Raw genomic sequence first — 14,739 nt, forward strand, 5'->3', positions numbered from 1 at the left:
TTTAAGTGTATCTGCTCAGGAAAAATGCAAATCTCTCCTATTCAAATTCAAAAGAAAATAAATGGATTTTTTATGGCCTAAAGGACCTATTCATTACCAAATCATTTATCTTTTCAGAACGAACAGTTTATATATCCAATATGCCCTCGTGCTGTCTTTATTTTCTTCATCATTTTCTCCTTTGATAAATATGCTCGCTCTTTCAAATCTCTATGCATCTCTGCCGATAGGGGCAGTTTATAGCAGACTGAACAAGAATAAAATTAATAGCATTAAACTGAAAGCAAAGGTTGCATAGAGAGCTCCAACATATTGGATATTAAAAAAATAATTATTATATAACCGATCTAACACTTGGATGGCAATGTTAAAAAGAAAAAGACACACGCTGGGTCTTATCAACGCAAAATGACAGGCAGGGGCAGGGAGAGGGAAAGGGGTGTCTTTTAACACAGCTTTTCCCTGAGCCTTGCTGCTGAATTCTTGAAGAGCTGGGAACACGGATGTTCTCATTGGAATTCTGCTTCTAACATTATCTGTGATCAGAAGTTTGGCATTTGGAAGCCTGGACTGCATTTTTATTGAGCACTGGGTTTATTGAACAATATTTGTATTTTGATTCAAGAACCAGGATGTTGCTCCCGGATGGGTGGCAATACAGAAACTGCTGGTACACAAAGCGATTTCTAAGTACCTTTCACCCTGGGGGCTGTGAGCGCCCCTCCAGAATCTCCAAAGCCCCTAAGTGAGAAATCCTCGTGGCAAGTGTGAGTTTTTGGATTCTCCTGTCCCCCTTTTGTCAGACATTTGCTTTTCTCTGTCTCGTTGTCCTTTAAAAATCATAGGATCGTGTTAAAGTTACCCAGAATGTTGACTTTCTCCATTCATGTTTATGTATTAAATCAGATTTCAGGGCAAACTGAATAGATTTCTTTGTTCCCACTAGACTAAGTCCAGAGAGATAATCGGGTTTGGTTATGACTGCATTGTTTAAAGAGTGCTAATTATAGTGCTTGCAATCCAGTGGCAGAGGGAGCAATTTAAATGTTCATTTTGAGGAAGGAAAAAAAAAGTCATATGCCCCAATCAAAAAATGTACAGTCACTCACACTGGCTCCCGGAAGACCAATGTGAAGCCAGTTTTCAAAGAAGTGTTGATCTTTAAATTCTTCAACAACAGCCAGGCCTCCAAACCCTCAGTCCCTGCAAAGGGGCATTAGTGATGGGGGTTGGGATGGGAGGGTGCTGGTTTTGAGTTCTTTTTTTTTAAAAAATTTATTTTTATTTTTTATGCATACAAGAGCTGGGGTGCAGGCGGGGTGGGGGGATAGTGAGTGGGGAGCAGAACAGGCCGATTCACTGAAATCCACTGCTGAGGGGAGCAGCGGGAAACAGGAGAGGTCTGCAGCGCCCTGTGGGTAGCTCCCTGGCCAGTGATCAGATGGAACTAGTGCTGCAGTGGCTGCCGATAGCCTCATAGTGCTGAGACTCAACCCCTTACGCCACCAGGAAGGCCTTATAAATGGGTTTAACAATAATTCATTCCATTTATGTTGTGGCAAGGATTAACGGGGGTTAATCAGCTCAGCTGGCACCTGGATCAAGGCGGGTGTCAGAAGCTACAACCACTGGGTGTAGCTCGGCGGCAGAGCATCTGACTGGTTAGTACGTGGTCACGATGATGCCCAAATTATTCCTGGAGCTTCTGTTTAGATGAGTCGGCTTTTGTGTGCTTGTTAATAATTTAAAACTCATCAGTTAAAGGCTCTATCACATAATTTAAGAACTGTGAGGTTTTATTTTCTGTAATTCAAGAATTGTGAAATTTTATTTTTCTCTTCTAGGTTGGCTAGATGTTGCAACACTTGAAGCAGAAGGAATAGGTGAGGGGCAGAGGAAAGGCAGAAGGAGACTCAGCCAAGCGCTCACACTCAGGGCAGTCTCGTGGGGGACCCGGGTGATTTCCCCCTTTTACACCCTGGAAAGCGGTCACCCAAGCCACACCCCCGGGGTGGCTCTCTGGCACATGGGAGCATCCACAATAAGGCATTTGCCCCCTTACCTGTCTGCCGCCTTGCTCTGCAGCCATCCCAGGCGGGGTGATTCATCGTTGGTGCAGGCAGCTTAAAAAAATCCTGGAGCCCTTGGCATCATCTTCAGGGTTTTCTCACAGCACTTGGGGGAAACCAGGAATTCAGGCCCCTCTGCGAGCTATGCGCCCTTCCTCCTGCAGCCACTCTCTGCTCTCCACTGCGTCGCCCTTGTAGCCTCAGCCTCCAGGCCCAGGTGAGCCCACCTGCGCGCGCCCACCCCACGCTCCAGGTGTCCACCTCCAGGCTCGTGCCGCAGGTGGTGGCCACAGAGGCCAGCGGTGCAAAAGCCTGAGCATCTTCATTTCCCCTGCGGCATCCTCCAGCTCCCTGTGCGGGGCCTCATCACCAGCTCCAGTCCTCTTTTTTGTCATCAGGGAGCCTCATGGACCACTTCCCAGCAACAGGCCCAGGGACGCGGCTTTGGGGCACAGCTCCAGGTCTGGAGGACCTCCCCGAAGCTTATTTGGGGGTGTCCAGCTAAGGACACAAGGGCCTGTAGATGCTCCCTCAGGCCCAGCCCCAGGGACTCACAGTTATGTGACTTGGGCCTGAGCCTGGCCCCAGCGCCTGACACCATCTATCTGAGCTAACCGCCTGGCCTCGGGCCTTTCACACGGGATTGTCATCCCAGCCTCCCAGTGCCCGCCAGGCAGCCCTCGGGGTCCACGCTCAGGAGGTTCCCCACCTGGCTAAGCGCTCTCCTGTCACCACCTTGAAATGCTTACTTGTTTTTGAAAAAGGGGCTCACATTTTCATTTTGTACCAGTTCCCCCCCCCCCAATTATGTATCTAGTCCTCATGACACATTGTGGTACCCAAGAGAGAGCCGAGAGGACTGAATACTTGAATATAATAATTCCTGGGTAGGTTTGACTCCGTTGCACACCTGTGGTGACCCGTGTGCCCATTTACAGTCTCCCCCATTCCGCTGTCAAGAAAACACCTTGTTGCTGAAGTGGCTCCTCAACATGTCTGGTGTTGTTTAGCAAACAGTAAGCCTGAGTAAAAGCGATGAGTCTAGAATCTTGGCCCTTTTGTATAAAGTCCTTATCTCTCTTTTTAAAAAAGATTTATTTATTTATGCAGACAAGAACTTGGGCAGAGGCCAGAGGTGGGGGGAAGGCAGGGTGGATCCACGGGAGACAGAGGTGCGAGCAGAACAGGTGGATCCACTGAAATACACTGCTGAGGGGAGTGTATTCCCCCCTCAGGGGGAAGACAGGAGGAAGGAGAGGTCTGCTGCGCCATGTGGGTAGCTCCCTGGCCGGGGATCGAACTCCTGCTGCAGTGGCTGCCATAGCTTCATAGTGCTGAGATTTAACCCCTTGTGCCACCAGGAAGACCCCCCATCTCTTAAACAGACAAAAAAGTAGATTCTCTGGGGGCCCTGCCTTGCTGTATAGACATTTCCTTTCTGAAAACATCGACTGTCTTGTGGCCTTTGTCTTGTAGTGTCCTGGTGTTAAGTCAGGGCCTGGGTCTGTCTGATCATGTTGGAATCCAGGCCCCCATAACACTGAATGTGGTTCACAGTCCCCCAAACTGAGCCCCTCTGCTGTCTGGGGTCAGGGGGAGAGAGCAGCGTGGCCGGACTTCCTCACACTTGGAGCCGGTGGCCTGGGGCCAGCAGCAGGTGGGACCTCTCTTATTCATGACAAGGTCTGCGAGGAAGCTGGTTTATCAGGTCAGGATTTAGAAACTTGAATTTCGCCTTTACATTCATCCCAAGCCAGCTCGCTGCCGGGCTCTCTGGGCATGGCTGCATTGCGATTGCTTAGAAACAACATAGATGTTCAACTCAAAAGAGAACCGAAAGTTTTCTATTTTTGTACTAAGAAAAAGGATCTCTGGAGCCTTTGAATGCTAAAAGATAGGCTACACTCCCTAACTAGCCTTCATCTTCTCTAATAAAAAATTTTATGGTTCTCTGGTTCAAATAGTATCTTGTTCCCATAACTTTTTAATTTCATTAACGAGTGTCAATGTCTCTATTACCTCCTACAGGCCGAAATTATTTTTCTCTTTGCCCTGCCACCACCCCTGCAGTCCCTGTGCCTCCCTGTTCACCTCAGTAGCTCAGAGTGTTAGTTGATGTCTATTAGTTTTTGAAAGTGTTTTACATTATCGAATTGTCTGCTATGTAAGTGCCCCGAATCTGTTTTTATCGTTCTTACTTTGCTGCCCATGATCTTCCCAAAGTCCGCCCACTTTGTTGAAATGGCTGCATTTCACTCTGTGGAATACTCTGGACTGGGGTAGTCCACACCTTTCTCCGATCCATTATGGACACCCAGGCCACTCCCCTGTCCCAGCTATTGTGAATAACTCTGCTCCCAGAACAATTTAATTTAAAAGGAAAGACGTTCTTTAAAAACCATATTATTGTAATATTAGAACTGAAATCATACCTGTGTTTCCAGGCTATTGCCCGTGGAGTTTTTGATCTTTCTCATGATGGCAATTTGTGAGACTGTTTTTCTTTCTGTGGGAAAACCCCGTGGGCTGCCTACCCTTCTGTCTTCTCTGCCTTTCTTCTCCTTCCTTTTCTTTCTTTAGCTTGATTTTCTCTCTTTCTTCTAAAAGGAATCAATTGTTTTCTCATATTTTATGATATGTGTTGCTAACCACAAAATTCCATGTATGAGTTAGCAGCCTCGTGTGAGTCATCCTTTAATGACAGTAACGCACTCTGTGTGAAAAAAAAAAATCTGAATATTTTAAGTGAGCCTGATTGCGCTGGATAAACTTGCAGGCTGGAAATTGAAATAAATTCTCAAGTGGGTTTTTAAATATCCCAGTGCTAGGTTCTGAGATAGGAAACTGAGAGCGTGGAACTAATGAACACCCAGTTTGAAAAATTAATCACTTTATTCTTAACATTTATTGAGGTGCTAGGCTAAGAGCTTTAAATGGATTATTTCTTTTAATCCTCACAGCCATCCAAGGAGATAATTTTATTATCCGTGTATGACCCATGAGCAAAGCCCAGAGAGGTTAGACAACTTGCCTGAGGACACACAGTTTTTCATGACATGCCTCATGGAAAACCAGGTCTGTCTGTAAAGCCAGATCACTGATAACTATCAGGCACCCAGGAGCTTGTCTTGTTGAGTGGAGAAGGAACACTCAGAGGGCTTCGGCCTTCACGGGGCCTAGTATCTTATTTGGCTTCTCTCTTTTCCCTCCCCTGGACATAAAACTCAAAGTACGAAGTCCTTTGATTCTATTCTACTTTTTTTTTTTTTTTTTTGTCTCCAAGAATAAGACTCACTTGCTTCTGAACACTTAAGCTCTGGGCTTAAACTATCTGTGTGTGACCTCTAACAAGCTATGAGAGCTGGCAGGTCACTGCACTTCCCTGAGGCTCATTTTCCCAATCCTGAAAATGGGGATAATAATGGACCTTCTCAGTGATGAGCAGATTGGCGTAAAACACAGGAGGGAACTGGTGGCTGCCTTATTAAGCTCATGTGTTTTGCTGGATGATTGAAATTAATTATTAGGACATAGATTTTATTTTTATTTAAAAAAATATATTATTTTGGGGCCTCCCTGGTGATGCAGGGGTTAAAGTCTCAGCGCTATCAAGCTGTGGGCTGAGTTCCATCCCTGGCCAGGGAGCTACCCACAGGGCACAGCAGACCTCTCCTGTCTCCCCGCTGCTCCCCTGAGCAGTGGATTTCAGTAGATCCACCTGTTCTGCTCCCCACTCTGTCTCTGGTGACTCCTCTCTCCCCCACCCCTCACCTCTGGCCTATACCCTGGCTCTTGTATGAATAAATAAATAAACATTAAATCTTTTAAAAATAATAAACAATAAAAATAGATTATTATTATTTTTTTAAAATAGAGGCATGTTTTATTTATTTATTTATGTTTTGTTTGTTTGTTTGTTTGTTTATACAAGCACTGGGTACAGTCAGAAGCGCGGGAGGGTGAGAGAATTCGCCAGAGCCAGAACTGGGAGCTGAGCAGGCAGAAGGACTGAAGTACACTGCTGAGGGGAGCAGCGGGCGGCAGGAGAGGTCTGTGCGCCATGCGGGACCCTCCTCCGGTGGCCAGGGTATAGCTGGGGATCGAACCGGCGCCTCAGAGGCCGTGGGCAGCTTCGCAACCCAGCGCTCAACCGCTGCGCCACCGGGGAGGACCAAAAAAAATAGATTATTTTTAGAGCAGTTTTAGGTACACAGCAAAATTGAAAGGAAGGGGCAGAGATGTCCCTTATACCCCTGGCCCCCATTATACACACAGTCTCCCCTATTATCAACACTGGGCACCAGAGGGGTACACTGACCCCAAGGACACTCTACTGACACATCATTGTCACCCAAAGCCCACAGCTGACTTCAGGGTACACTCTGGGTGCCCAGCGTTCCAGGGGTTCGGGTAAGAGCCTAATGACGTGTGCTCACCACTGTGGGATCAAGTGGCCCCTTCACTGCTCCGCCGGCCTCCGTGTTCTGCTGATTCATTCTTCTCCCCCAACATACAGCTATTAAAAAAAAAAAGGTTTTAAAAAAGCCTTCTATTTCTGTCTTCTAAAGGTTAATCATTGGTGAAATTGAACAAAGAAATGGATTTTCAAGAAGGATTGGAAGGTGGCATTCGGAGCGACCAGGTAAGGAAGAGGTGAGGCAGCAGGGGAGGAAAACCCCTAACCAGAATCCTGAGGTGTGTTCTGGAGGTTTGTAAATAGTGTTTTTATTATTTTTTAAAAAGATTTATTTATTTGTGCATATAAGAACTGGGGTACAGGCCAGAGGACTCACCAGAGACAGAGTGGGGAGCAGAACAGGCGGATAGACTGAAATGCACTGCTGAGGGGAGCAGCGGGCGGGTCAGGAGAGGCGTGCTGCGCCATGTGGGTCTCCTTCCTGACCTGGGATCGAACTCGCGCTTCAGTGGCTGCGGACAGGTTTCATAGGCTGTGTCTTAACCCCTTGTACCACCAGGGAGGCCCCTAAATAGTGTTTTCAGGCAGCAGTTTCTATAGAGGTAGTTTGTAACCCAGAGGTTGTGGAGGATCTTAAATGAACACCTAGTTTGGGAAGCAGGGATTCACAGAAGGTTTTTGAATACAGATGTGGCGTGACCCGATGGGTGTTTTACCGAGTCCCTTTGGGGTTGACTACTGACAATTTACATCTATCCTCTGAGCCACCACATAGTAAAATAACCTTGGGAAATGATGACGATGAGTCAGACCAGACACGGGCTCTGCAATGGCTCCCATGGCCCCAGCTCCTGGTATTCACACCCTGAGGTGTGGGCTGAACCAGTGACTCACTCTAATGAACAGAGTGACAGACATGAGGGGACACCACTTCCAGAGTTGGGTGACACAGACTGACTTCCATGACCTTTGCCCTCTGTGGTGCTTTCTGCACTTGCTTGTCCCCAGGGAAGCCAGGGGCTAGGTTGTGAGCTGCCCCATGGGGGCCCTCGGCAGGAACGAGCCGGCTCCGCAGCCATAGCTGGACGTAGAGGAGAACTGTGTCTTCACCCAGGGGGAACTGAGCCCTTGCCAGCAGCCTTGGAGTGAGCAGCAAGTGGCCCCCGCTCTGGGCTGGCCTTGAGATGAGGCTGCAGCCACAGCCAATGCTCTGATTGCATATTGGGCTAAGGGCACCCACTTAAGCCACATTCAGATTCGGGACCCCCATATTGCAGTGATAACTGCTTTAAGCTGCTGTGTTTTGGGGATAGTCTTTTATGCAGCGATGGGTAACTGATACTGTCTTGTCATCATGGAAATTACAGCCTAGTGGGGGTGAAAGACGTCAGTGAAATGTGCCAGTTCGTGTGACATCACAGCTGTGTCAGGTGTGGTAGAAGCGAGTTGTGGGAAACAAAGATCAAGCCATGGAGCTGCCCGATGTTGGAGCTGGGGTTTGGGGGTGCATTATGTTCACTTGAGGATCTGAGATGGGAGGCGTGTTTCTGGCAGCAGGAACTGCATGTGCAAATGTGTCATGAAAGGTGGAACCCGGGCATGGGAGGCAAGGGCTAGACCTCATAGCATCCCTACATCTTTACTCTCAGTTCAGCGAGACGTGTTCTAGCCGGGGGGTGGCATGCCCAGAGTCACAGGCAGTGTGTGGAGATTCACACTTTTCAAAGTTAACTCAAGGAGTGGAGCAGGGGGAATGGCCTATTCAAGGACACAGTGGAAGCAGGGTTCCAGGTTGGAGGTGCTGTGGTTGTGCAGTCTAGGAAGGTAGATGGGACGAGGAATATGTGTGGACAGTCTTGAGAGATTCCCGGGCAGTGAAACTGGTAGGACTTGCTGATGGTTTGGACAGGAGGGTGAAGAGGAAGGAGGTGTCAAGATTGACTCATAATGTTTTTAACCTGGGCAGAGACTGAAAGGAGAGAAGCCACGGAAGTATCTAGCACAGCAAGGTCAGTGATAGTAGAAAAGACAGAAGGATCCCCAGGGCACCGCAGAAAATAATCAACAGGATTTAACAGCTGATTGGCTGTTGGGTCAGCACTTTGTTGGAAAAGGAAGAGTCTAGAAGGACATCAGCCCCCAATATTTTTGCTGTCCCTGTCTTGAATCTGTTGAGTGTGATTGTGAATATGTGTCATAGAATATGTCCTCAAGTCTGTCCATTTATACAGAGCAAGCTGGAAACAGAACAAAGAGAGAAGAACAGAGCTTTTCAGCATCAAAAGAATATTATTATTGGGCCTCCCCGGTGGCGCAGCGGTTGAGCGCTGGGTTGCGAAGCTGCCCGCGGCCTCTGCGGCGCAGGTTCAATCCCCAGCTGCTCCCCGGCCACCGGAGGAGGGTCCCACATGGCGCGCAGAACTCTCCTGCCGCCCGCTGCTCCCCTCAGCAGTGTGCCTTGGTCCTTCTGCCTGCTCTGCTCCCCGCTCTGGCTCTGGTGAACTCTCTCACCCTCCCGCACTTCTGACTGTACCCAGTGCTTATATAAACAAAAACAAACAAACAAATAAATAAAACATGCCTCTATTAAAAAAAAAAGAATGTTATTATTAAAGCCAAGGGAAAAAATTCCTTTTTAAGGAACCTATTAGACAAACTTTGGGATTTATTGCAACCATAGAAATGCACCTGGATGAGTTAAGTGATAGAAAATCATGTTTGACTGAATAAGGTTATGCTGATTCTTCAGTTAGAACTCTTAGTCCTAATACATTTGCTTGGAACTTAATGACTAGGTGGATCCATTAGTAGCTTTTGCAAACTAGATGCACCTCTATGTATGAGGGATCAAAGAAGGTGTATAAATATAGACACACACTTCTATTTAATATATATAAATATCTAATAAGATAGAAAATATTATGTGTAATAAACTAAAGGAGGGTAAATACTATTACAACTAGATAACATTAATGTAGAATTTATTTGAAATCGAGTTTTAATTTATATACTAATATTTTATAAATGAAGGATGCAATAAGTATTTGCCCTTCATATATACACATAGTCCCTTAATTTATAACCTTCCCATTTTATAAATCATTCAGCCTATTTGCCACCTGTGAGCCAACGAGTGACATTCATGACATGTGGTCACACTACAGGATGTCACAGCCCAGGGGATGATGCCGCCCATCCACCCACCAGCGCATGTGAGTCATCAAAACTACAAACCTATATGCAAAGGCAGGTGAGTTTCAGCAGAGGCCCCTATATTCCAGCTCACCCCTCCATATTTCTGCTCCATCAAATCGGGCTTGTACATAGTTGGGTCATTTAAGCTACAAGGAAAGGCCCTTCCCTGCTTTGGAGAGAGCAGTGTCCTGGCTGGTCCGTCTGTCCTGCCCGACCCTCCACACCCCTACAAAGCAATCAGAGCCATCTTTTCAGAGAGTAAGTCAGCTCGTACCCCTGCCTTCCAGCCTGCTACAGGGCTTTCCACCTGACTTGAAACAAGATCCAAACTCCCTCTAAAGGCCAGGAGGCCTGTGTGAGCTGGGCCTTACCTGCTTCTCTCCTTCTAGCTCCTCCCCTGCTCAGGAGCAAACCACACCAGCTTTGTTGCGACACCTCCAGCTTGCCTGCCACAGGGCCTTTGCAACTGCTGTTCTGTCTGCCAGAGGTTGCTTCCCCTAGAGGGCCCAGTGCTGGCTTCTTCTCCTTACTCAAGTCTAGATTCTGATCGAATGGCATTTAAAGGCTCTGTCCTGGCCCTCGCGCCCCTGGTACTGTTTCATTCCCATCAGGGCACTTTTCTCCTTTTCTGAAATGATCTTAGTGAGCTGCACGGTTGCTTCCCCTTGTCTGCAGTTTTGCTTCTCGTGGTCTGAAAATAGGTCTTATAAGCTATTTTGAGAGAAACCACAGTCACATAACTTTTCTTCCAGGATATTGTTCTAAAATTGTTCTATTTGAGGCGTAGTTATTGCTATTCACGTTTTACTGTGCCTAATTCATACGTTCATCTTTATCACAGGTTCGTGTGTCTAGGAAAAAAAACACGGTCTAGGCAGGGCTCCGCACCGTCCGTGGCTTCAGGCATCCACTGGCGTCTGGGAATGTACCCTATGGATGGGGGCACCGTGCGGTAACTGGTGTCTGATCCTCTCACTTGGGTGCCACCTGCATAAGGGCGGAGTCCAGGTTCCTTGGAGCCACATGGCACTTAGTAGGTGCTCAGACTTCTTTTTGGAATGGATTAATTGAATGGATTGATTGGAGCCATGTTGAATGCTGAGCACATTGTTGGGTGCACCATAGCGACGATTCTCCTAAGCAATCTTTCAACATGTTCAAATTCATCCTCAGGGGCCGAGTCCATGCCGAGCAAACAGAACCACGCGTGCTGGTGACCCAGCGTGAGTCGGGGGTTTGGCCCCCACAGCGATGAGTTACACATTCTAGTGATGACCTGTCAGTCATCTGACTCCTCCCCAGGCATCGTTGGTTACTTTTAAAATAGCCTCATGGAGAGGTGATTTACATACCACACAAAACACCTATTTCAAGCACATAGTTCTCCGTTATTTAATGTATTCATAGAGTTGCGCCACCATCGTGACTCATTCCAGAACGTTTTCATCATTTCGTTTCATTATTCCAAAAAGAATGTCTGTTCTTCAAGTGTGTTCATTGCCCTCCCTCCTCTAATCCCAGGGACTCATGTCCGTGTCCAAGGAATGGTCTGTTCTGCGCCGCTCATAGAGATGAAGTTCTACAACTTGGGGGCCTGTGTGACTAACCGGCTCTTTGTTTTCAAGGTCCATCCTTATTGCAACATTTCATCCTTTTTATTCCAAATATTGCATCTTATAGATCCATCCACCTCTTGGTGGGTGTTAGAGCTGCTTCGTTTTCTTTGGCTGTGGTCTTGATGATCTTGGGGAATCGAGGGAAGCGGGTAGATGAGGGGTAGAATGACTCAGCCATATGATGACTTTGTTCATTCTTTTGAGGAACCAGCAGCCTGTTTTTCAGAATGGGCACCCCTTTTACAGGGGTGCATTATCTCCTGAGAGCCAGTCAACTCAGCCAGCAACACTGCATATCCGAGAACCAGGACTCCCTGGGCCAGTGTAGGTGCTCGGGAGGGTGGTAGAGGAAGTGGTCGTTCCTACTAGACAGAAGTCTGATTGCCGGGAAGGTGAGTGCAGATTTGATGATTTGACAAAATGTTCCGTTTGTGGTTTGGAAGAGGATTTAGTGGTACAGGGACAAGGAAATAAAATGAGGATCCTTAGAGTAGATCTATTGTTTGCTTGTTTGTTCGTTCATTCATGCATCAATCCCAGCTAGTATACACTGCGTTCCTTTCACGTGCCTGGAACTCTTTCTGATTCCAAGGAAATAGTGATTAATGTGATAGAAAGACCTGGATCATCATAGAAGACCTTATTATCTACAGTAGTTAGGGAGACTTTGGTGAGCGTGTCCATGCTTTGACAATCAGAACCATCTTTGTTTTTTTCTGGCAAGAAAATGATTTGATTAGGCCTCCATTTTAGCAGAAGGACTGCTGAGATGTTTACAAGAAATGGAGAAGACACCAGGGGTGGGGTGAAGATTATACCTGGAGATGGAAGGGTCCTGTGAGACCATCCACTGGTGCATCCCCGCGGAGGCAGGGCTAGAATTTACGGCGTGCTTATCATGGGTCAGATGCTGTACCTAGGATTTTACTCTTATTTTCTCAGTCTAGCCTCATAACATCTCTCAGAGATAGATATGCTTGTGGTCCATACTTCAGAGTTCTCCAGGTAAAGAAAAAGTCAAAATGGAAATTACAATCCAATTAGATCTTAGCGGGGTTTACATGCAAACCCGTGGGATGAGGTCAAAGCAGTGTTCCGAGGGAAAACTATAGCTTTAAAACGCACTTACTAGAAAATTTTTTAAAGATTTGTAATAAACATTTTAACTCAGGAAACTTGGAAAGAATAACAAAATAATTTCAAAAATAAATGGAGATAAATAAAGGGAAATGTAACAATTGATAAAACGAGAAGTAAACCCAAAATAGGGGAGGGAGTTGATCATCTCGCAGAAGAGGAAGCTGAAGCCCAAAGGGGCTGAATAATTTGTCCAAGTCTCACAATCAGCAAGGGCAGCAGACGAGGCTCGAACTTGGGTCTCTGTAGATTCCAGAGTCCAATTTCTCACCTACAGAGGGTTAGAGGTCTAAGAGCTCTCACATTCCTCTTTCTTAGGAGATGGACAGAAAATGCTCTTTCCGTGGCTCTGAATGGTCCCTTCTGCAGTCCTGGCACATGTGAAACAGATGCTGAGGTGGGACTTCTGGCGGGGAATCTGCTCTGCTCTGCTCAGCCAGCCCAAGGGGAAGTAGCCAGGCTGCTGGAGCAGGGGCCACCTCGTCCCGTCCGCTGCCTCCTGGACCGACAGGCTGACCCCCGGGCCCTGTGGACCTGGGACTTTCCCAGATCTACACTAAGCTTTCCACGTCCTGGGAACCCCCTCAGTGCTGAGGTGGTCACCTCGGAAGATTGCCCCCAGGACATGGGAATTCCAGAGCATTCTGATGATAGAGTCCCGAGATGGTGGCCAGTGGTCCTGACAGGCCAACTAATAATGATCAGCAGCTGCTCATCGGAAACACCTATCGAAGTGAGCGCGCTTCCTGCCCCTGCAGGCCTCTGCAGAATCTACTGGGAGGTGGCCCAGGCATCGGCATTTCCCCCAGGGGATTTTATGCACACTTAAGTTTGGAGACTCAGGCTTCTCAAATGATAGAATCCCAGACCCATGTAGGAGAATGTGAAGGCAGCCAGTGTGGCCAGGGACGTGTAGGGAAAGGTGGGGGCGGGGGGAGAAGTTGTGGTCCAGAGTGGAGCAGGCCCTGGCGTCCCGTTGGTCTCTGGATAATAGACAAGCAATGTATTTTTTTTAAAAAGATTTATTCATTTATGCGTACAAGAATAGGGGTACAGGCCAGAGGTGCGAGGAGGGGGGTGAGAGGATTTGCCAGAGACAGAATGGGGAGCAGAACAGGCAGATCGACTGAAACACACTGCTGAGGGGAGCAGTGGGCAGGTGAGACAGGAGAGGTCTGCTGCTCCATGTGGGTAGCTCCCTGGCTGGGGATGGAACTTATGTTGCAGTGGCTGCGGATAGCTTCATAGGCTGCGCCTTAACCCCTTGTGCCACCAGGGAGGCTCCTAAACAACCAATGTAGTAAGTGGGGACAACAAAAGCCTGTCATGGATCGCGCCCCCTCCTGTGGCATCTAGGAAATACCTGACGCATTTCACTTGCCCTTCTGGTGGAGAATCATTATAAGAAATGAGCAGAAAAACCCCTGGGGACATGTAGAAGCTCCTGGTCAGCATATTTTCTCGTTATGACCCTAATTGAAAAATGTCTTCCATGATGTGTCTTTAGAATGTACCATGTGAGTAAGAAAGCCTTCCTCTTGGCCCCCAAGAATCCATCTTGTTGCCTTCCAGGTTTTCCTCTTTCATGGTTGGGTTCGGAGGAGACTCCTAGTCAACGCTGCAAACGCAGTCATCTGAGAAGTGCGGCTGGGTGGGCGTCCTCTCTAGTCCTCCCTCCAGTGCGCTTCACACCAGCGGAGAGGTTGTTATTGCATGACAGGATTGATTTTTTTGACTTTTTATTTTGAAAGAACTAGAATTTCACAGGAAATTGCAAGATAGACGAGTGGTTCCCTGTCCTCGGCCCCAGTTCCCCAGCAGTCACTTCTCACTTAGCCAGAGGGCAGGAGGCAAACGTGGCAACCTCCGGAGGTGCAGGGTGTGCGCGGGGGTTCAGGGCCCAGGTGCAGATTCAGGTGCAGATTCAGGGGTTCGGGGCCCAGGTGCAGATTCAGGTAGCACCACAGCCCAAGATGCAAAGCGTTTCATCACCACCAAGACGCCCCACCTCCAGCTATGCTCCTCCTCAACTCACCATCCTCACCCCAGGCAACCGCTAACCTATTCTCCATCTTGAAAATGTTGTTATTTTGAGATTGTTACATAAATGTGTGTGATCTTTTGAGACTGGCTTTTTTTTTTTAAGTGTAATGATGACAAATACATGGAGTATTTAGAAATGCTATAGATATATATTCTTGCTTCCCCTAGCACCAGCCTTTGTACCCCTTTGACCCATTATTCTCTTACCCACCTCCCTCTTAACCTCAGAAATCTCACTTCATTTATTAGTGTCTGCTAGTTT

This window comes from Talpa occidentalis, unplaced genomic scaffold (assembly GCF_014898055.3).
Source record: "Talpa occidentalis isolate TD23 unplaced genomic scaffold, MPIMG_talOcc4v2.1 talOcc4.10, whole genome shotgun sequence".
Classification (NCBI taxonomy): Eukaryota; Metazoa; Chordata; class Mammalia; order Eulipotyphla; family Talpidae; genus Talpa; species Talpa occidentalis.